We start from the raw sequence: 22,959 nt of genomic DNA, 5'->3' as shown, positions 1-22,959 counted from the left end.
CAAATATTATTCTTGTATGCCAAGGCATGGCACACAAAAGAATGAGTAAACTCCTATGTTATCAGGTCAGCTGCTAGATTTGGGGCAGGTGAGTTAAGACAAGTTTTATCTTCCATAAACAGATGACTTCAAGGTCCTCCAGTAATTAGGACTGCTATTGTTATGCCCAGACCGTTTGTTCCCCAAAGAAGACCACCAGAGTCCAGAGTCAAAGCCAAGCGGCAAGGATCTTTTACTGCAAGTTCGAACTTGGTCCCTCCGCTTCACAGCTTACAAGAGGGCCTCGAACAATGCGTGCGCTTGCTTTTTATAGCCCGATGTAAACAGGACTTGTAAGGTTACAGAGGAACAAGGGAATTCTTTAGCTTACAGCATTACAATTGGTTAACATTTTAAGTTATACATTTAACAGTTTTCTATTGGTTCCTGCGCTTTCAGTAAAATCACAAACGGCTGTGTCCTTATCAGGGATTTTCCAGGTGGTGTTTTTTTCTAAAGTTGAGATATATGGCAGTCTCTGAGTTGAGAGATATATGGTGTTTGTACTGGGCTCAGGAAGTTGAGAGATATATGGTAGTCTCTGAGTTGAGAAATGTGTTTGTGTTGAGCCCAGGGCTGAGGAATGTGCCTGATTTCTTTCACTACACCATGAGAAAGCTTAATGGTGAAGGTGTTAGTTTAGACAAAAATAGGGGCTGAAGTAGCAATTCCTTCTCTTCCTCCTGGAGGCCTGCTAAGGTGTCCTCTGTCCAAATACCTGGCTTCTCTCCCATCTTATCTCCTTAATCTGAGGTGACAGTGCCAAGGCAGTAAGGCTGAAGGTTCTGGAAGGATGGTCAGGATTCCTGGGTCTCTGTCCTTAATGTAACCTTACATAAATGGTAAGTCATCCATCTTCCTGAGTTCTTTTGGTTTTCCTGTATTCAATTCTTCAAAAATAATTTGGTGTTTATGAAATACCTTATTTTACATTCCATTCAAACAAACAAACAAAAAGAGCTGTTTTTTCTTTTTGTATTCTAGTCCCTGTTAATATACACATTATTAGGTAAAGCATTCATTGATAATATTGTTTTTGTTGCTGGGGAATTTAATCAGCCATATGTTCCTGGGGGAACATTGGTTTTCAATGGAAGGACATCTGTGAGCAGCAATGCTGTGCCAGATGATCTGACACAAGTGTTCCAGTGGGTAACCAGTCAGGTATTGAGTGGGGCAAGAGAGCCCCCCCACCATCCTGCCCCCCACTCCTGCTCCCCGCCACACACACCAGGAGTGTTGGGCAACCATCAAGTGATGGTCAGGTGGTTGTTAACCATTTCTCTAAAATAATAATTGACCCCAACTGGTGTCAGGGAAAGGCAGGCCCCTAACAGATAGAAAACACCTGAAACTGACCAGCAGCTTCCCAATAAGGTCCCGAAAGTATGTCAACCTATAAAACCCCAAGCCAAGAGGTCAAGCCAGGCGCTTGGTTTCTCAAGTCTCCTACTTGGCCCTCTTCCAAGTTGCACTTTCCTTCTTTTTTTTTTTTTTTTCCCCCCTTTCCTTATTGTTGTGAAGCTTTTTTAATAAACCCATTCCTGCTCTGAGGCCTGCCTCGGTCTCTCCTTCTGCCTGATGCGCCTCAGTTGAGTTCTTTCTTTTGAGAAGGCAAGAACTGAAGTTGCTGCAGACTGGTATGGATTTGCTGCTGGTAATGTGGGGTAACTCGAATCTCTTCTACCATTAACAATCATCCTCTCATTTTACTCTTACAATAAATCTCTGTTGCGTATTAGAATCTTCATTTTATACATATGGACAGTAAAGACCAGAGGTATGGCCCGGCGTAGTGGCTCACTCCTGTAATCCCAGCACTTTGGCAGGCCAAGGTGGGTGGATCACCTGAGGTCGTGGGTTCAAGACCAGCTTCACCAATATAGAGAAACCGCATCTCTACTAAAAATGCAAAATTAGCCGGGTGTGGTGGCACATGCTTGTAATCCTAGCTACTCAGGAGGCTGAGGCAGGAGTATTGCTTGAACCCAGGAGGCAGAGGTTGCAGGGAGCCGAGATGATGCCATTGTACTCCAGCCTGGGCAACAAAAATGAATCTCCATCTCGAAAAATAAAAATAAAATAAAAATAAACCAGAGGTATTTAAAACTCTCCCAAGACTAACACAATTAGTAAAGGATGAAAAAGGAGATTTATAGCATGGTAGAGTGACTCCAAAAGTGTGTTTTTTGTTTTGTTTTTCTTCTGAAAGGCTCATCACAATGAAGCCACAAGGGCAGACTGACTGGCTTCAGCACGATCACTATGGCCAGTGTCCCTGAGGGGTGTGCCCACTTAAAGCTGTCTCTTTAAACTTGAAAAGCTCATCTGGCAAAATAAATACTATCATAGGTTCTGTGGAACCCTCAGATTTTCATAAAACATCAGATGTCAGAAAGAGATGAGCAACAGAAGCAGTAGTTACCACGAGTTCTCTGAAACAGTCTATCTCTCAATTAGCTACCATTCGAGGTAATAAAGTTATATACCATTCAAAGTTACAGCTAAGTTCTTAGCAGCTTTTCTTAGTAGATTCTTATACTGGAAAATGAAAGAACACAAAAGCATAACCCAAGAAGAGGGCGTTCTAATTAGTGTATTGTGTCTTACAGTCTTCATGTAAATTATTTTCATAAAATGATTCCTCAAATTGACAATCTCTCTCTTTGTAGCAGTCACCTTCTGCAGAGCTGGATCTGGTATATACTTTGTTCTCCTCAAATTATTTTATTCTGTTCTCATTCTGGCATAGAGAAATTCTTCTCTTTGAATATATCAAATGTAGTTAGGAGCTACCTGCATATCTCTTGAAGAGCGTGTCACATGATGTCTCACTTATCAAAATCATGGATTTTAATAACAGAGTGCCTGCCAATTTCAACCTCTCTCCCTTTAGAGATGAGAAAACAGCTTCAGGGAAGGCATGTGGCTCCACAAGATCTCACTTGATCTTAGTGCCATCTGTGTGCCGCAGAGTGGACACGCACTTCAGAGTACTTGGGCCAATGTGTGTGTTGCGGGGTCACCTAACATTCACCAGGCCCTTTACCAGAGCAGTTTTTTTTTTTTTTTTTGTAATTTTTAAATCATTATGGGTACATACTGATTATATATAATTATAAGGTATATGTGATGTTTTGATACAAGCATTCAATGTGCAGTGATTAAATGGGGGTAATTGGGGTATCTGTCACTTTAAGCATTTATCATTTCTGTATGTTAGGAACATTCCAATTCTATTTTCCCAGCTATTTTAAACTATGTAACAAATGATCGTTAACTATAGCCAGGCTAATGTGCTACCAAATACTAGATATTATTCATTCTATCTAACTGGATTTTTGCACCCATTAACCATACTCACTTTTTCTCTGTCTTCCCACTGCCTTTCCCAGCCTTTGGTAACCATCAATCTATTCTCTACCTCCATGAGTTTAATATTTTAAATTTTTAGCTCCCACATAGGAGTGAGAACAGGCAACATTTGTCCTTCTTTGTAGAAGGGTTTTTATACAATGTGATAATATAACCATAGAAATACATTATTCATGTGGTGGTGCAGAGTGAGAGCGGCATGTGAATAACTTTCTGAAAACCAGAGAAATGTTCACAGAACAAAATGAAGTTTGAACTGAATCTTGAAAAATTAGACTTTTTAGTGCAGAAAAGTGTGAAGTACATCTCCGATAGAACTTTATTTGTAAAGGTAAAAAGACTTGAAAAAGCTAGCTTGGAAGACCGGATACCTAGATGCAAATTAAGAAGTTGTATTTAGCAATCCACAGCATGGTGCCTGGATTCAATAAATGTCTCCATTTCTCTCCCATTTTCCTTTCTACATCTGAAACGTAGAAAGACAAGAGAAAAAGGGAAAAGACAATATGCGCATCAAATATAACATTTACCTTCACCAGAATTTCCAGGTCACCTCTGACATTTTTATCAGAATTTGGAAAAATGTTGATCTTTGCCTGACTTCACAAATATGAATTCCACTGGGTGAAGGGGAACTTACAATGAAATCCACATGTGTTAGGCAGGCATGTGAGTTTCCATGGTTCATGCTTTCCCAGCCACACTTGGATCTCTTGTCTTGATACCCCTGTTGCAGCTCATCAATGTCCTAGGACACACCCTGTCTAAATTGGTGGTTTACACTAAACAGCCATGTCCTCTCACTTTACTGTTCTCTTGCACTTACTGCTAACAAAAATAATCTTACCCAGACCCTCTTTTCTCTGACAAGCTGAATTTTGCCAATACTTAATCCAGATGTCACCTCCTGTGTTATTCTTTTAGAGCTGTCATGACAAAATATCAAGAACTGGGTGACTTAAACACTATCACAAGCTGCTTTAAAATAACAGTGGTAAGTTTTATTGAATGACTTATATGTATGTATTTTTTCTATGTGTATTTGTATTAGTCTGTTTTCACACTGTTGTAAAGAACTACCTGAAACTGGGCAATTTATGAAGAAAAGGAGTATAACTGACTCACAGTTCCTGAGGCTGTACAGGACGCATGGCTGGGCGATATCAGGAAACTTTCAATCATGATGGAAGGCAAAGGAAAAGCAGGAAGATGTTATAAATGGCTGGAGAAGGAGGAATAGAGAGCAGTGGATGGTGCCACATACTTTTAAGCAACCGGATGTCATGAAAACTCACTATCAAGAGAACAACATGAGGAGATTCATCCGCATGATCCAATCACCTCCCACCAGGCCCCTCACTGAACACATGGGGATTGAAATTCAAGATGAGATTTGTGTGGGGACACAAAGCCAAACCATATCAATATTATAGTTTGTTTCAGAGGATTTTACTTTAGATTATTAATATTTAGTGGAACATTATTTTTAACACAATATTAACTTATTGTCATTATGATTGCTACCATCTATCCTACTGGAGTAAAATCTCCATGATGATGGAGACAGTGTCTACCATCTTTAATGATGAATTGCTAGAATCAACTAGTATTTGGTATTTACTGTGTACTTACAATAGTTTGGGGAACTAAAAATTGTGTCTGTACAATTGATAGGTCTTTGAAAGATTGTGATATGAGAAAGAAAAAGATATGATTTAAACCTGGGGGTTGGAAGTAAACTGAGGCAGCTGTGTTAAGGATGTTTTAAATTGGGGCAGAGAAACCAGAGACAGGTACAAGCTTAAAGTATATATGCCTTCAATAAAGACCTCAACACTGAGTCTCAGCATTTCTGAGGATAAATAACACTCAGTTTATATAATATATCTCAGAAAACTGTAGGATCACTACTCACAAAAACAACAAATCAAATGCTGAGTGACATTGAAAAAAAAACAAATTTCAAATTTGAAAAATGATGTGTGGTTCCTTCTCGTTTTGCATACCTTATGGCAACTCACTCCTGCACACACTTGTATCAGGACAAGACCCAACACTCAGGACCTCCTGGTGATTGAATAAAGGAATGAGCTAGAAAATGCTTTCAGTATGGGAATGATTTCCTTTAGGGTCTGACCTTTAGGATGTAAGTCATTAGTGACTCAATAAATTAACATACTATTTATACTTCTTCATGTGTGTATTAAAAAAGTTATTTGAAGGACCGTATGTTGCACATGCAAACAAACACTTTCACATCTGTTAATTCAACGTTCCCAAAAATCTAATTTTGGGAATTTGACATTGCAGCAGGGAGGATATGTTCACACTGACTTTCACTTTATTCCCTGAATACTCCATGTCCTCTCCTTCTACTTCTCTTTTTACTGTTCTTTCTCTTTGGAATCCTATTAATTATGTCATCTCATGACTGACACTTCTCATGATTAAAGTTAAGGCAAAACGATTACAACTTCAGAGAGTTCTTTTCCATCCAATCCTAGAGTACATTATTTCAATTCTCAATCATGGCCTAATCATTTTCAAATGACCTTATTTTATTTCTACATAGTAGGTAACACTAAAATTACCTTGCCCTTTTTATTGTTTGATTTGTTCCTTTATATATCATGTCACTGGAATCTCAATGGAGTGAGAGCCCTCCTTCTTTCATGTTTATCACTGTATCACAGTGTCAAGAATGGTGATTGTCACATTAAGGGTGCTCAGTAAATATTTCAGGTATGGATGAACAAGTGAGAAAACAGGTCTGGAAAGCTAACTCACACAGGTAATAGTTTGTAGAACTGAGAAACGACACTCAGATTTTCTAATTCAAAGTTCAATGTGCATCTCACTGCTATCATCTACCAAACTTTGCTGTTAGTAGATTGTGCTATTAGTTTAGCAAATTGTCTTAAACAAGCAAACAAGCATGTACATTCCATATATATGTTACATATATGTCATATATTATATATATATGACACATATATTTGTAAAAACTGCATAGATCAAGTACTAACTCTTTGATTATCAGGTTTGGAGTCATTTGACAACTTTAAACACCCCTATCCTAGCACCCGTTTTTTTTATTTTCAGGAGGGGACCAGCAGAACACACTTCTGAATTATGAAGTATGAGAATGGTGAAAATGAGATTCTTAAAATAAAATGAGAGTCACTGTTTTGCAATTCAGGCTCTCTGTCTTTGTTGCTGCTTCTCACTTGCCTTTATCTTACCTTCCATCTCATGTCACCCAGTACTGGGTGTTGGGTGTTTTGTGCTCTGCGATTTAAAAAAAAAATCTCTGTGATGGATGAAAGTCTATGCAGTGAAGCATGCTGTCAGACTTGAGCTATTTGTCACCAAACACTGACACTCATCTAGGCCAAGTTTTTGGTTCTGAGTCATGTCTTTGCTTCTGACAAAATGTCAGTGTTATTTGTCACCATCTGATATTTATGCCACATCAGATCGTCACCGCTTGCTATGGGTCAGAACCACTGGGCAGGCAGCAGTCTTCACTGATTCTTTCAAATGACTCCCTAGAACAGCCCCTCAGCTTTGCTCCACAGGTTCAAGTGAGATCTTTACTAAATGTAAATATTTAGCAGATCTCAATGGATAACAAGATTGGATTTGCCCAATGCCACTTTAAGAACTCATGAGTCTACCATGTCCCCAGTACTGATCACAGTAGCTCTAATTGCTATTTCATTCCATTAAACCCATATGCCACGTAAAAATGTGAGTTGGATTTCTTCAAAGATTCAATAAAGTCTGGAAAATATAGAAAAAAAGGGTCAGTCCAACAAAGGGTTTATATGAGAGACTGAGATCAACCTCCTAAGGAAAATCTCATTTCACTTAAAGAAAGCGAGGACTTGGCCTGAAGACAACGGGTCAGAAGTGATTTTGAGTACACCAGCTGTGAGCTGACGTAAGCTTCCTTCATTTTCAACCTTCGTCACCAGGACTTTTAGCAATATCTTGAAATTAGAAAGTGACTAAAAACAGAAGAAAAAAATCTAGTTGATTGTGATACATACTGTAGTATTCACAGGTGAAATATTATGGTGTCTAACATGTAATTTGAAATACTCCAGGAAATGAAAAGAAAAAAGTACTCCAGGAGACAGGAAAGTGGGAAGGGGATAGAGACAAGAAGATTGGAAAAATGTTTATGAGTTTGGAGACTGTGTGATGGGAACATGGCATTCATGGTACTGTTTTCTTATTTTTTGTTTATTTGAAAAATTCCAAGTTTTTTTTTTTAAGTGCAGAAAACATTCATTAAAAAAAAAAAAAAAAAAACATAAATAGGCCTGACGCAGTGGCTAATGCCTATAATATCAGTACTTTGGGAGGTCAAAGCAGGAAGATCGCTTGAGTCCAGGAGTTCAAGATCAGCCTGGGCAACCTAGGGAGACCCCATCTCTAACAAAAATTAAAATAAAAAAAAAAAAACCATTAAAACAGCCAGATGTGGTGGTACATGCCTATAGTCCCAGCTACTCTGGAGTCTGAGGTAGGAGAATTGCTTGAGCTCTAGAGATGGAGGCTGCAATGAGCTGTGATCATGACACTGAACTCTAGACTGGATGACAGAGCTAGAACCTATCTCTAAATAAATAAATAAATAAATAAATAAAAGAGGGCACTTCACTCTCACTAAAGTCTTTGTATCATCTTTGTACATTCTGTGGAGATTCACTAATCAAGCTAAATTTGGAAAGGAAGAATTTAAGAGCTTATTCAAGAGACAGAAACCTTTGTCCAGAAGTGGACTATAGCAAGAGACAGTGTAAAACAAGTCAAAAGAGCAAAGCATAAACACACTGAAAAAATCGGAAGGAATCTATCTGAAGGCTGGTTGGGCTTTCTCCTCTGCTGTTCTTTGGACTCCCTCACCTTAAGGGCACCGACTGTTTCTGATGCAAGCATCAATTTTACTGAGGTGCTTTCTTAATTCATCTTTCTCACGCAATATATCACCACCTTCTTTCAGCAAATGGTATATTATTGCCATTTGTGTCTAAAGGGCCAGCCTATATGTTTTAGGGGATTATGTTGTTTTGCCATGCAAAAACAAAACAAAATGGAAACCCAAAGGCATACAAACTAAGATGCCCTTTGAAAACTAGCTGAATATTCCCCACTCAGGAGGTGAAGACATTTATTGTTATCATTATCGCCTTGCAGTTGCCGAGTTTCTCCTGCTTTCCAAAGTCCTTTCACACATTACACATCAAGTTTGGGCTATTGCACATGGTGTGGGCTTGGAAATTATCAGACATTTGTTCAAATGAAACATTTTACCTTCTCCCTCAACTAAAAATCTCTTAATAGCTTTCCATTACTCTTCAGATAAAAAACAGAATTGTTGCTGTAGTGTATGAAGCCCAGCACGATTCCTTCTCTCTTGTCATTTCCGAATGTATCCACTGAAATGCTCCCCTCAGTCACAACGTGCCAGGAACACCAGCATTTCTCAGCTTTAGACTCTAATGCATTATTTTCTTGCCAAAATTTATTCACGGCTTGGCTCCTTCCAACTCTACCTTGCTCTTCTTCAATGCGACTTCAGATGATTCTTCAGCACCAATCTAATGCAGGTCCCCTCATTCTCCTTTCTCCAGTCACCCAATTTGTCTCATTAATCACATATCAAGATTCATACTTATTATATTTATTTATTGACTGTCTCCTCAGTTGTCAGTAAACCTCATGAGGGAAAAATACCTGATTGTCTTGTTTCTCACAGAAAACCCAGCTCCTAGCGCAGTGTCAGATACTTAAAATACAGGCATCATTGCTACTCATTGAAATAAAAAATGATAGAATGAAGACTAAATGAATAAAAACAGAGCTGCCATTTACTGACTGTGTAACAATTATGGATAAGTTCCTTTGCATCTCTGAACCTTTTTATTTTGAAGTATGTCTCCTTGATTGTGCTTCACGTAAAGATTACTTAACACACCTGTGAGACCTGGTAGTTTTTATTGTTGCTATTACTGCGCTAAATATTCTTTTTCAGATCCATTTCCACTTCAGCCAATGTGATTAAGAGCAATATTTGTTTAAAAAAATTATGTTTGCTATTTTTACCATATGTTTATTAAAGAAGCCATTAGTCCAAAAAATGTCCACTCATATCTTTTGATCTAAATTTTAACCAAAAAAATGAATTGCAGGCATTTCTATACATGAATCTGTTGTGTTTAGAGGTGGAGTAGAGGAGGGATGGTAAAGTATCGGCAAAGTGTGTAGTACTTCATAAGTTCTAAGTGAGTATACACAATATCAATAATTATATGTCTCTACCTCAATGTTTGTGTTAAAACTAAGAAGAGATCCTACTCTGTTATATAGAAGGCACAAATAAAAATAGTTAAACATGTAAAGTAGAATTTTCTTTTTACCAAAATCTTTTTAATCTGTAAAAGTTATGTCTACTTATTTTAACAAAAACATAAGAATTTATTTTTAAATAGAAAATGTAAATAATGCCCATCACAGTATAAACTTAGAGAGGAAAGGAAACGCTAAACCTCTCCTGTTCAATACTGTGCCTGTATTTCCTAGCATGGTTTTTGGTACATTGCAGACAATCAATAAATATTTGTGGAATTTATTAAGCACTATTATCTAGACAGATACTCAATCAACATGCAGCAGAAGAGGGATTATAGAAACAAAGGGGGCACAAAAACACAGGGTTAATTGTGCTTTCCTGCTTCTCATTGGGTTATTGGCAAAAAAGTCCAAGAAGTAATCATAGAGGTTTTCAAGAGGGCCATCAACACTTTGCAAAATGCTTGCTAGGGAGGCTGTTGGCATATGCATTCATCCATCAATAGCACTATTTATAAAATATCTGCTATGTATTGGATACTGTCCCAGGTTTTGGGCAAATATGAGCAGTATGATAGAGAGTCTTTGTGCCCTCAGTTTTGCAGTCATGACACATAAATGATAACTAGACTGCTGTTCATGACCTAACTCTACCAGATCATAACAATCTGTGACATGGACTATATTATTTAAACTCTCAGCTCAGTTTCTGTATGAAGATGGAGATAATAAAAATTTCTGTCTTAAAGACGTATTGTATAGTCTTACTAGCACGTATCAAGGGCTTTAGTATGTACCTGTCCCAGCTCTCACAGGGATAATTAGGCACACCTCCCTGCTCTCGCAACCCTAGAACTTAAGGTGTAATAATAATAAAAAATAAAAATAAAAATAAAGAATTTCTTTCTTACCCGCTCTTAACAGTCCTTATCTCTTTTTGATGCACTTACCTGTGTTTGTGTTCCCAGTAGTCTCCAGAGCAGGGCCATGTTACTCATGCTTGCATTGTTGGATTTATAGTTGATAAAGCACGTTAGGTACTCAGAATGTGCCTACTGAAAGAATAAAAGAGAACATACCATCTTAAAAATCCAAATGCTTGTTTCAAAGCGACTATGAATTAATACTAAAATAAGTTAGGTGCTGCTGTTGTAAATGCTGATTAAACCAACAGAGCAAATAGAACAAATTATGATGACCTATGGCTCCACACTAGAGCCAAACTGCAAAGGACAAACAATGTCTGTCTTCACATTTGGTTTCAAAATTGCACCACCAAGTGCACGTCATTATCTCTCCATTAAACCCAGCAGTATGACTCATTCTTTCAGCAATTGTGCATGAGCTGAATTGATTTGAACTTGTTACTGACACTAACGGCAATGGTGAAGTTTGAAATTGAGCAAATCTCCAATTGCATACATAGATTCACAATACCCTTTTTTTCTTTTTGAATATTCATGCATTTTCCACTCCTGTTCAACACATTATCAATATAATTAGCAAATACAATAAAATATTTAAACACACTAATTTGCTTTTTTCAATTCTGAAATTGAAAATAGTTAGCAAATCTTCATTAAGTATATGATGAATATAGAGTTTATGCCAAAGGAAAAAAATCATCTAAAGATGAATTTATGAAGAATTTGAAAAGATGGAAAAATACAGAGTGGGTTCTTATCTAGCTCAGCTGCTAGCATGAAGAAGTTTACCTAAATACCTGAACGTCCTATCTGTCAAGTGGATCAAGTTTACCAAAAATTTCTTCCTGAGGGGGACTTGTTAAGTATGAAAATTACACTTAAGAGTTCAATGAGCCAGAAACCATCATCCAAAGGGACTATGAATTAGACATTTGTAGATCTTTAGTGGGATATTCTACTACTACTTCTCTTAACACTTTTAAAACATATAAAAGAAAATTTTCTGTGTGTTTGTCTCACAGGTACACGGAACAGATTTTACACTTAAGGCTATAGTTCTGCAAGTTATATTTCCTATTTCAAAAAAAATTTATTTAAAATTCAATTTTTCATAAATATTGCTAGGGAAATATGTTATTTTAGTGAACATCTTCCTAATGTTTTCATTTCTCCTTTTTTCGTATCGTTTTCAATTCACACTTCTCTTCCATATTTCTTTCTATCATTACCTCCTGTATTAGTCCATTCTCACACTGCTATAAAGAACTGCCTGAGATTGGGTAATTTATTCAAAAAAGAGGTTTAATTGATTCACAGTTCTGCATGGCTGGGGAGGCCTCAGAAAACTTACAATCATGGTGGAAGGCAAAGTAGGCACGTCTTACGTGGCAGCGGGCAAGAAGGTGTGTGAAGAAGGAACTGTCAAACACTTATAAAACCGTCAGATCTTGTGAGAGCTCACTATCATAAGAAAAGCATGGGGAAAATAGCCCCATGATCTCATCACCTCCCATCAGTTTCCTCCCTCAACACGGGGGGATTATGGGGATTACAATTCGAGATGAGATTTGGGTCACACAGAGCCAAACCATATTACCTCCCTCTCTTCCTGCCTCCCTCCCTTTTCTCCTCCCTCCCTAATATTTGGATATTGAATATAAGTGACTTTTTCCCATCTTTAAATTATAAATGAATATACCTTCCTTACAGTTTTCAAATGAGGGCTAAATAAAACATGCAGAAACTTGTAATACAATATTTGATATTTAATGATACATCTTTGACAAGTTTTCGTCTTCTTCCTCTCTCTCTTTAAATTTCATCTTCTATATATCACTCTCTTTCTCCTTTCCTTCCTCACCACCCCACCCTATATCACTCCCACTCTGTTGATTTTTTTCTGTCTCTTTCAGAATTTCTTCCTAAATATTAATTATTCTATTATTTGTCACCAACTAATCACTATTCAGTCATCAAATAGAAGCGTGTAGTCAGAAACAAGCATTTAGTGAGCACAGCTCTAGTTTTTGTCTGTTTTATTTATCTTTCTTATTGATTTATTAAATATTTATTCTATATAAAATAATGTTTTATACGTATATAATGCATAAAGAATGATCAAAAGTGTCTAAGTATGTCAACCTTCAATATTTAAGAAATAGAACATTATATTTAACTCTGAAGCGCATGCCTGACCTTCCCCAAGTTAATTTGCCTCATCTGCTAGAGTTTTATTTCTCTATTTCGTGTTTTTATGATTTTTACAATATGTGAAAAATTTATATTTGTTGATACTTTTGAATTCTATATAAAAGGAACATAAATATGTTTTATTCTGCAAGTTAATATTTTCAGTCAGCATTCTGTTCTTAATGTTGTAAGTTGTTTAATTAATTCTCTTTTGCTCTTATGTAATGTTCCATTGTATGACTATTCCACAATTTATTTTTTTTTATTTTTTATTCTTATTTTTTTTTGAGACAGAGTCTCACTTTGTCGCCCTGGCTGGATGGAGGGCAGTGGTGCAATCTCAGCTCACTGCAAGCTCCGCCTCCTGGGTTTACGCCATTCTCCTGCCTCAGCCTCCCGAGTAGCTGGGACTACAGGCGCCGCCACCTCGCCCGGCTAGTTTTTTGTATTTTTTAGTAGAGACGGGGTTTCACTGTGTTAGCCAGGATGGTCTCGATCTTCTGACCTCATGATCCGCCCGTCTTGGCCTCCCAAAGTGCTGGGATTACAGGCTTGAGTCACCGCGCCCGGCCCACAATTTATTTAAGTATCTACTTGTCTTGGATATTTGGAATTTTTTCAACGATTTGTTTTATGTGAACATGCTCGAACATTTTTTTCTAGGACATAGGGCCAAGAATGTCCCTAAGTGTCTCAGTAGTTGGAATGCTGGTCATAAGATTCGCTTCTGCAATGTGACTAGATAATGCAAATACATTTTGTAGAGTTTTTGAAGCAATTTTCATTCCTATTAGCACTATATAAGTATTTTTTTGCTCTATATCCTAACAGTCATTCGGACTTACAAATTCTTGTCAAGCTGTGGGTGGCGAATTATGTCTCATTGCAGTTGAAAGTTTTCTAATGAGATACAGCCTCTTGCTTTTCCATATGTTTATTGCCACTCTTGTTTTCTCTTGTTAAGGGATCTACTAAATTTATTCATTCGTTTTGAAAATCGGGTTTCTTATCGTTTTATTTTTTAATTTTAGAAATTCTTTATGCATCCCGGACCCTAATACTTTTCCAATATATTTGTAACAAATATCTTACTGTTCTCCATGGTTTTGCCTCATTGGATTTTACCCAAATACCTCCTCAACCTCCAAGTGTCTCTTTCAGTGTTTTATAACATGTTCTATCAGAATGCTTCTGCACACAGGATGAGGTATAAAACTTTTTGTTTTTCTCTAGGTGGTGACCCAGTTATTACTGATATTCAGGTTAGCTTCATGCTACCTTTGATGACCTTCTGCCTAACTTTAGGCTCTATAAATCTGATTTAAGAATCTAACTTCTTTTTTTTATAAATTTTATTTATTTTATCTTTTAAAAAATTGACAAATGAAAATTGTCCATTGTTAATGGAGTACTTAGTGATGTTGCCATGCATATAATGTATAGTAATCACATCAGGGTAATTAGCATATTTCCTTCATCTTAATCATGTATCATTTATTTGTGTTGGAAATATTTAATATTTTCCTTCTAGCTATCTGAAACTGTATGATATATTAACTAGATCATACTACAGTGCTATAGAACACTAGGACCTAGTCCTTCTATCTAACTGTAATTTTGTATCATTTAACAAGTCTCTCCCTATCCTCCCCTTCCTCCTTCCCTTCTCAAACTCTAACATCCTCTTCTACATTTTTCTTGTATTAGGTAAACTGCTTTTTAGCTTACACATATGAGTGAAAATATGCATTGTTGAACTTTCTGCTCCTGGCTTCTTTCACTTAATGAAATGTTCTTCAGTTCCATCCATGTTGCCATGAATGACAAAATTTCATTCTTTTTGTGGCTGAATAGTGTTGTATTGCGTATGTTTACCATATTATTTTTATTCATTCATCTTTTGTTGGACAAATGTCTTTTGACAAATGTCTGTTCAGAAAATATGTTCATTTTTAAATTGTTTGTTTATTTTGCTGTCGAAATGTTTGAATTCTTTATATCTTCTGGATAATAATTCCCTGCCAAATGAATAGTTAGCAAACATGTTCTCTCATTCAGTACTTTCTTGCTTCACTCTGTTGTTTCCTTTGCTGTGTAGAAGCTTTTTAGTTGAATATAATACCATTTGTATAATTTTGCTTTCATTGCCTATGCTTTTTAGGTCTCATTCATAAAATCTTTTTTTCAGACTGATGTCCTAAAATATTTTCTCTTTGTTTTCTTCTAGTAGTTTCATAGTGTTGGGTCCTATCTTTAGGTCTTTGATCCACTTTGGGTTGATTTTGCATAAGGTGAGAGGTAGTATCTAGTTTGTTTCTCTCTATATGAATATCCAGTTTTAACGGTACCATTTATTGAAAGAGGGTGTCTTTTTTTTTTTTTTTTTTTTTTTTGCAATAAACAATTTTGGCACCTTTGTAAAAAAATCAATCTAGCTATACAGAGAAGTGGATTAATTTCTGGGTTCTGTTTTTGTGTTCCATTGGTCTATGTGTCTGTTTTTATGCTAGTACCATGTTGGTTTGGTTACTACAGTTTTTTAGTATATTTAAAAGTCTGTTAGTGTGATGCCTCAAGCTTGTTCTTTTTGCTCATTAGTGCGTTGGCTATTCAAGGATTTTGTGGTTCCATACAAGTTCTAAGTTTTTCTTTTCCTATTTCTATGAAGAATATCATTGGTCTTTAGAAAGGGATTGCATTGAACCTGTAGATTTCTTTAGGTGGTATTTTTATTTCAACTATATTAATCCTTCAGATCCACGAGCATGGGATGTCTTCCAATTTGTCTGTGTCCTTTTCAATTTCTTTTTGATTTCGACTTTGTTATTTCTCATTTTATTTATTTGGGTATTCTTTCTTTTTTTCTTAATCTAGTTAAGGGTTTGTCAGTTTTTATCTTTGAAAGAAAATAACTATTGTTGACTTTTTATATTTTTTTAGTCTCAATTTAGTTTATTTCTAGTCTGATTCTTATTATTTCTGTCTTTCTACTCATTTGGGGCTTGACTTTTCTTGCTTTTATAGTTCATTATGATGCATCTTTAAGTTTGTTGTTAGAAATATTCTAGTTAACATAGGCATGAATTGTCATAAACTTGCCTCTTGCTATTGCTTTGCCCATGTCCCGTAAGTTTTGATATGCTGCATTTCTACTTTTGTTTTAAGATTTTTTTAAAATTTGTTTTTTAATTTATTCCTTCATCCATCTGTCATTCAGGAGCATGTTGTTTAATTTCAATATTGTATTAGTTCATTCTCTCATTTCTGTAAACAAATATATGAAACATGGTAATTTGCAAAGAAACGTGGTTTAATTGACTTATGGTTCCACACACTGTACAAAAAGCATGATGTTGGCATCTTCTTCTGGGCAGGCCTCAGGAAACCAGCAATCATGGAAGAAAGTGTAAAGAAAACAGGCACATCTTACATGGCTGGAGCCAGAGAAAGAAAGTGAGGGCGGGAGGTGCTACGCACTTTTAAACAACCAGATCTCATGAGAACTGTATCGTGAGAACAACACTAGGTAAATGGTGCTAAACTATTTGTGAAGACTCTGCCCTCAGGATTCAGTCACCTCCCACCACGCTCCACTTCCAGTATTGGGAATTACAACTTGACATGAGATTTGGATGGAGACACAGATGCAAACCAAGTCACATAATCTGTATAGTTTTGAATGTTCATCTTGTTATTGATTTCTAGTTTTATTTCACTGTGGTACAAAATAAAATACTTAATATGAGTTCAAGTTTTTCAAATGTTTTGAGGGTTTTTTGTGTCTTTATATATGGTCAGTCCTAGAGACGTTCCATGTGCCGATGAATGTGTACTCTGCAGCTGTTAGGTAAAATGTTCTATAAGTGATTATTAGGTCCATTTGATGTAATTATTATTTTATTGGGTTCTATCTTTTTCTTTACATCTAATAATATTTGCTTCATATATCTGGGTGCTATTGTGTAATGTACATATTTATTTACAATTGTGATAGTCTCTTGCTGAATTGATCCCTTCATGATTACATAATGCTACTCTTTTTTTATACATTTTGACTCGAAGTCTATTTTGTCTAATATAAGTATAGTTACTTCTCCTAAGTTATGGATTTTTACTTGTATGAATATCTCTTTCTTCCCTTCATATTCAGTCTATGTGCATTTTTACAGGAAAGGTGAGTTTCTTGTGGGCAACATAGAGTTGGGTCTTGTTATTTTTATCCATTCAGCCAGTCAATAATATAAATAGAGAATTTAATTGATTTACATTGAAGTATATTACAAACAGGTGAAGACTTACTCATGCCATGTTATTAATTATTTTCTGGTTGTTTTGTATATTCATTGTTCCTTATTTCCATTCTGATTATTTATTTTTGTGGTTGACTGGTTTTCTGTAGTGACAGTTTTGATTCTTATTTCTCCCATTTGTATTGACTATACCAATGAATTTTATAGTTTCATATGTTTTCATGATGGTAGATACTGTCTTTTCACTTTCAGATCTTAGAGTCTCTTAAATATTTATCTTAAGGCTGGTCTAGTGGTGATTAATTCTCTTAGTTTTTTTTTTTTTCTCTGTGAAATATTTTATTGATCCTTCACTTCTGAATAGGTTAGCTGAGTATAGTATTTTTGGCTGGCAGTTTTTTAAAAAAATTTTTTCCAGTGCTTTGAATACATCATCCCATTTTCTCCTGGCTACAAGGTTTCAGCTGAGAAATCCACTGTTCATTTAATGGAGATTCTATTATATGTAACTTGATGCTTCTCTCTTGCTTTTTTTTTTTTTTTCTTAAGAATTCCTTCTTTGTCTTTGACTTTTGACAATTTAACTACAAGATGCCTTGAAGAAGACCTGTTTGAATTGGTTCTAATTGAGATTCTTTGAGCTTCCTGAATGTAGATATTCATCTTTCTCCCATGACTTGGGAAGTTTTCAGCTATTTCATAAAATATATTTTCCTCCCTTTTCCCTTATATTCTCCTTCTTGGTTGACCATACTTGCAATGTTTGTTCACTTAATGGTATCCCATAAATCCTGTCTTTCTTTCCCTTTCTTCCTTCCTTCCTTCCTTCCTTCCTTCCTTCCTTCCTTCCTTCCTTCCTTCCTTCCATCTCTTTCTTTCCTTTTCTTTTCTTTATCTTTCTAGTTTCCTTTCTTTTCATTTTTCCTTTTAATTTTTTTCACTGCTTATGTTATTTGAAAAAACCTGTATTCCAGTTCAACAATTATTTCTTGTGCTTGAGCTAATCTCATGCTGAAGCTGTTGATTGTGTTTTTTATTTATTCATTAAAATATTCAGCTGCAGAATTTCTGTTTGTATTTTTATAATATCTCTTTATTAAATTTCTTATTCAAATAATAAATTTTTCCTGGTATTGTTGATTTGTCTATTTGGATTACTTTGTATATCTTTGAGTTGCCTTAAGATTATTACTTTGAATTCTTTTTCTATCATTTTGTATATTTCCTTATTATGATTAGCATCTGCTACTAAAATCAGTTGTGTATTTTTTGAGATGCCATGTTTTTATGCTTGTTGTGTCCATATTTTGATTTCTATGAATCTGTTTGGACAGTTGCTACTTTCAATTTTATAAATAACTTTAATAGGAAAATATATTCATGTAGATATGTCTTGGGGTGTCAATTCAGTGACGCACATTGGCTTTGGTTCTGAGTGGACACAGTAGTGTAGCATTTGTGTAGTTTCCTCAGCTGTAATCCATGCCACTGAGGTTTGCAAGTATCTCAGTGGTCTAGACTAAGGAGATTATGATGGTATGGTGTGATTATATCAGGGTTAGACTCACCAGGCTGTTTTTCAGTTCAGAAGCACATGCATGCCCATGGTGGATCAGTCAACTTGGAGTCTGACTGGCTAGGGGTGGGGCTATGAAGCTATCACTCTGGCTAGGAGCATGGGTGCATATTTGCTTGGCCACCTTTGGTGCTCTTCTGCCAGCAGTGGTCCTTGGAAATGGTCTTCAGAATCTCGATATGAGTGCAAGTCTGCTCTGCTGGCATCGGAGTGAGTCTTCCAGGGGTCCAGTGCCTTTACTTGGTCTGTATAAAGCTTGAGTCATTCAATCAACTCTGCATATATATAGAGAGAGATCTGATATTATTACCTTGCCTAAGAAATAAATAAGAAGACAACTATTAAGAAAGACTTAGGAGGTAGAAGATAGGACAGAGTAAGGGGGTAAAAAGAAGACCTACAAATATACCCCTGTAAAGTACAATGTAATACTCAATTGAATTAGAAATCACAGTAAGTTATATGAGCACTTCAAATGCAAGTTAACTCAAGTTAACTCTGTGGTTACCGGCAGCTACTTACATCAAGACACTTACATCCTTCAAATACCTCTGTAAGTCTCTAATGCAGACCTTAAAATTACTCTACCATTGAGGTTTTTAGCTTTGGAATAAAATAAATAAATATGGCCCGGAAAAGGTTCTGGAAAGCTAGGTAGAGTGTGAGAACTACCTTTTTTTTTTTTTCCTTAAAGAGTTTCTATATATTTATTGGCATGTGCCATTTGATTGATTGTGGTTTTCCAACCTTTTCAGGTAATTTTCTTGTCCCTGTGTGTTTTAGTGACTGTGTGGTCTTGCTTTGTCATTTAAAGGTCAACCTATTCAACATGGATCTAATTTGTGCTCATTACTTCAGCTCCATAAATAGTCCTTTGTTCACTTATGCATGAGGCATATTTCTTATATATTTTTTATATATAAAAAATTTCATATTTTTTAATCTTGAAAATATAGCACCTAATTTTAACTCTTTATACCTTTAGTACGGCCCTGCCTTCAGTAACATCTCCCTTTGTTCCCTGTCCTATCCCCCAGAGTGAGGCGGCATATTTCTTATAGGACTGACTTTCAGTTCTAAAACAATAAACTTATTGATGATTACATAGAAACGTGTAATGAGATTTGTACATGTCAGTACATTGTGACTTATGCTACACTATTTTTGTTACTATATATGAGATTTCTAAAGCATTGATTGTGACTTTTTCCCCCTATTGAATGTCTAACCATGTAGGCAGTATAGCCTTTAAGAAAATGATGAGAAATAAGTGGGAGATGATCATTTGCATATTTATTTAGAAATTATGGGCCTGTAATCCCAGTACTTTGGAAGGCTGAGGCAGGTGGATCACCCAAGGTCAGGGGTTTGTGACCAGCCTGGGTAACATGGTGAAACCCCGTCTCTACTGAAAATAAAAAATTAGCTAGGTGTGGCGGCACATGCTGTGATCCCAGCTACTTGGGAGGCAGAAGAATCACTTGAACATGAGAGGCAGAGGTTACAGTGAGCTGAGATCACGCCACTGCACTCCAGCCTGGGCAACAAGAGCAAAACTCCATCTCAAAAAAAAAAAAAAGGAAAAAAGAAATTATGAAAAATGAGGTAACATAACAGAATAAGATACTGACTGAAATAGAAAATACAATACCGTTGTACTTTCTAAAAATGGGAAAGGGTCATGGTATATTAAAAACATCATTAAATGTGACCCAAACTACATTACAAACATAGCATAAAATAATTTACAATTATAGGTACCAATCGTTTATTCATTCACACATTTTTTAAAACACGTGTTATTCTGTGAAATAATAGAAAACATCCTGCAGGAGTGAAACAAGTAGGATATTTGAATTCCAACAGTTCTAAGTTCAGGTCTTTACTCTACACACCAGTATTACCCATGTGAGCTTAGGAGAGTATCTAGTCATTGCTATTCTCAGTTAATCCATTTGCAAAACAAGATTATTTATTAGAATTGTTGTGACCATTAAATGAAACAGTGGATGAAAGAAACTGAGCACAGGGAACAATGTTTAAAATTAGTTTCATGTCTCTTCTTCAAGGAGCACTCTTGGGTCTGAGTTTGGAAGAGGAGGGCAAGACAAGCAAATAGATATTCTGCCCTGATGGACAGTCTAAAAGTGCACAGTCTAAAAGTCAAAATAAGCTACATGTACATGGCATGTGGTCATGTGTGCATATGTGTGAAGTTATGTGTTCTCCAAATAGGTGAAGAAAAGGGGTCATAGAACTTTATTAAAGGGAGATCATTGGAAGATAAAAGAAAAATGCAATTTGACTCTGAGATATTCAATTTCAAATTCTGAGAACCAATCTAGGTTCTTACTTCTTTGCAATTGCTTATTCATCTCATGTCTAATGAGTCCATAATTTCTGAGGGGCATTCCAAAGTAGTGCCCTCCCCTCTATCTACCTTTCCCCCATCTAGATCCTCTTTCCTCACATTGAAATGGTCTAGTGCTTTTACTTGGTCTATATAAAACCTTGATTCCTTCAATAAACTGCATATATGGATAGAGATCTGATATTATTACCTTGCCTAAAAAATAAATAACAAGAAAACTATTAAGAAAGAATTAGGAGGTAAAACACAGGACAGGGAAAAGGGGAAAAAGAAGACCTACAAATACACCCCTCTACAAGTACAATGTAATACTCAATTGAATTACAAATCACAGTGAGTTATATGACCTGGTAGAAGTAATTGCATTAAGCAACCGTATTATTTCAATAATAAAATAAGCCCATTGGAACAGATTATTTTCTAGTGTAATTATTTAACTAATTTAAAAGTGGCAGTAGGATGAATGCTCCAATGTTTGCATTTTATTTTCTCCTCACTGTATTCAGCCAAAAAATACTGTTCCTGACAATTGCACTTCTTTAAATTTAGAGAGGAATCTCGCTTGTTTTTCCAAAGTGTTTTAACATCTGTATTTTTATTTAATCTGCATATGAAGATCTCATTTTGATGTACTCCTATAAAAATTCCTTATTTATTTTGGCTTTTCCTGGATCCCTCAGTCATCCTAGGTCAACTGCCATGTCTTCCAGAGCACCAGTGCACAGCCATTCTTGGCTTTCATTGAACCTGCAATGAATTTTTAAACCCCAATGTGATGAATGGAACAGGGTCTGCCTCTTTCTTGCTCACTGCAGGATCTGCTGCAGCAAGTCTGGTGTATGGAGCATCATCAATGCTCAGAGTCTCTGCTGAGTAGGTAACAAAGTGAACCAACAAGGGTGTTGCTCCTATCTGCATTTTTCAGTTGAGGACAATGTGTCCCACTGAGGTTGTTAGTGAAGCCATTCACTCCTTTGGTAAGTAGCAGGTGCTAGTTTTAAACACATCCCATAACTGATTCAACAAAACCCTGACTTAGTATATCCTTAGGCAAGTTGATTAACCTACGCAGAGCTCACCTTCTTCATGTAGAAGGCAATTCCAGATGCTTAAGAGGGTGCACTCTGAACTGCAGTACCTAGGTCCAAATCCTATGTCTGCCATTTACTGCATGTGTGATCCTGGATAAGTCGTTTAATCTTTCTTTACCTCCATTCTTTTATTTGTAAACTATGGATAGTAAAACTGCCTATTTATTGGGTCTTTGTGAAGACTAAATGAGCTGATATACAAATAATACTAGGTGACTGTATCAGCTATGTCTTATTATTGCTGGTTTTGTTATTGTTACTTTTTCTTGTATTATATAAATGAGATATTTTGCTTCTCTATATACTATACAATGAAACAACATATTATAAGTAAAATGTGTGCCCGGTACCGAATGAGAAAATCGTCTAAGACATTATTATTAGCACAGAGTAGTAGGATTATCAGCAGTAGCCTTATGATCTAAACTTACCATTTTCTAGATGAGAACCGATCATGAATAGTACAGGACAAATGTACAGAAGTATTCATCATTGACACTGATTTTACCAGTACTGACTTCATTACAGTTTTATGCACCCAGAGATAGAGAATCCAAAAGCAGTTGAGGTAATGAATGCTGTAGTCTGGCTGCTGAGGTCTTCATCCCATCTGTGCCACTTGCCCACTACTGGGGCTTGGAAGAATCCTTCTGTGTCTATTTTTGGATGGATAATAACAATACTTGCCTGTAAGTGCTGTTGTGAGGACCAAACGAGATAATATGTGCAAAAAATAATGAATACACCTAGAATTTAGTATGCATTCAATAAACGTTAGGTA

The 22,959-nt window shown here is 36.1% G+C and overlaps 1 long non-coding RNA gene across 1 annotated transcript in view; it reads right to left on the bottom strand.

The window, feature by feature from the left end:
* LOC111549693 overlaps window positions 1-22,959 on the bottom strand; it is a 376,921-nt gene that overhangs the window by 96,986 nt on the left and 256,976 nt on the right. Inside the window, exons 4-5 of the long non-coding RNA XR_002733804.1 lie at window positions 10,725-10,773; window positions 4,540-4,636 (exon numbers count right to left, since the gene is read on the bottom strand). This is a non-coding gene — a long non-coding RNA (uncharacterized LOC111549693). The remainder of the gene's footprint in view (window positions 1-4,539; window positions 4,637-10,724; window positions 10,774-22,959) is intronic.

Source organism: Piliocolobus tephrosceles, chromosome 7 (genome assembly GCF_002776525.5).
Source record: "Piliocolobus tephrosceles isolate RC106 chromosome 7, ASM277652v3, whole genome shotgun sequence".
In the NCBI taxonomy this organism is placed as follows: Eukaryota; Metazoa; Chordata; class Mammalia; order Primates; family Cercopithecidae; genus Piliocolobus; species Piliocolobus tephrosceles.
The sequence above is the reverse complement of the archived record's forward strand: the minus strand, read 5'-3'. Positions and strand labels throughout refer to the sequence as shown.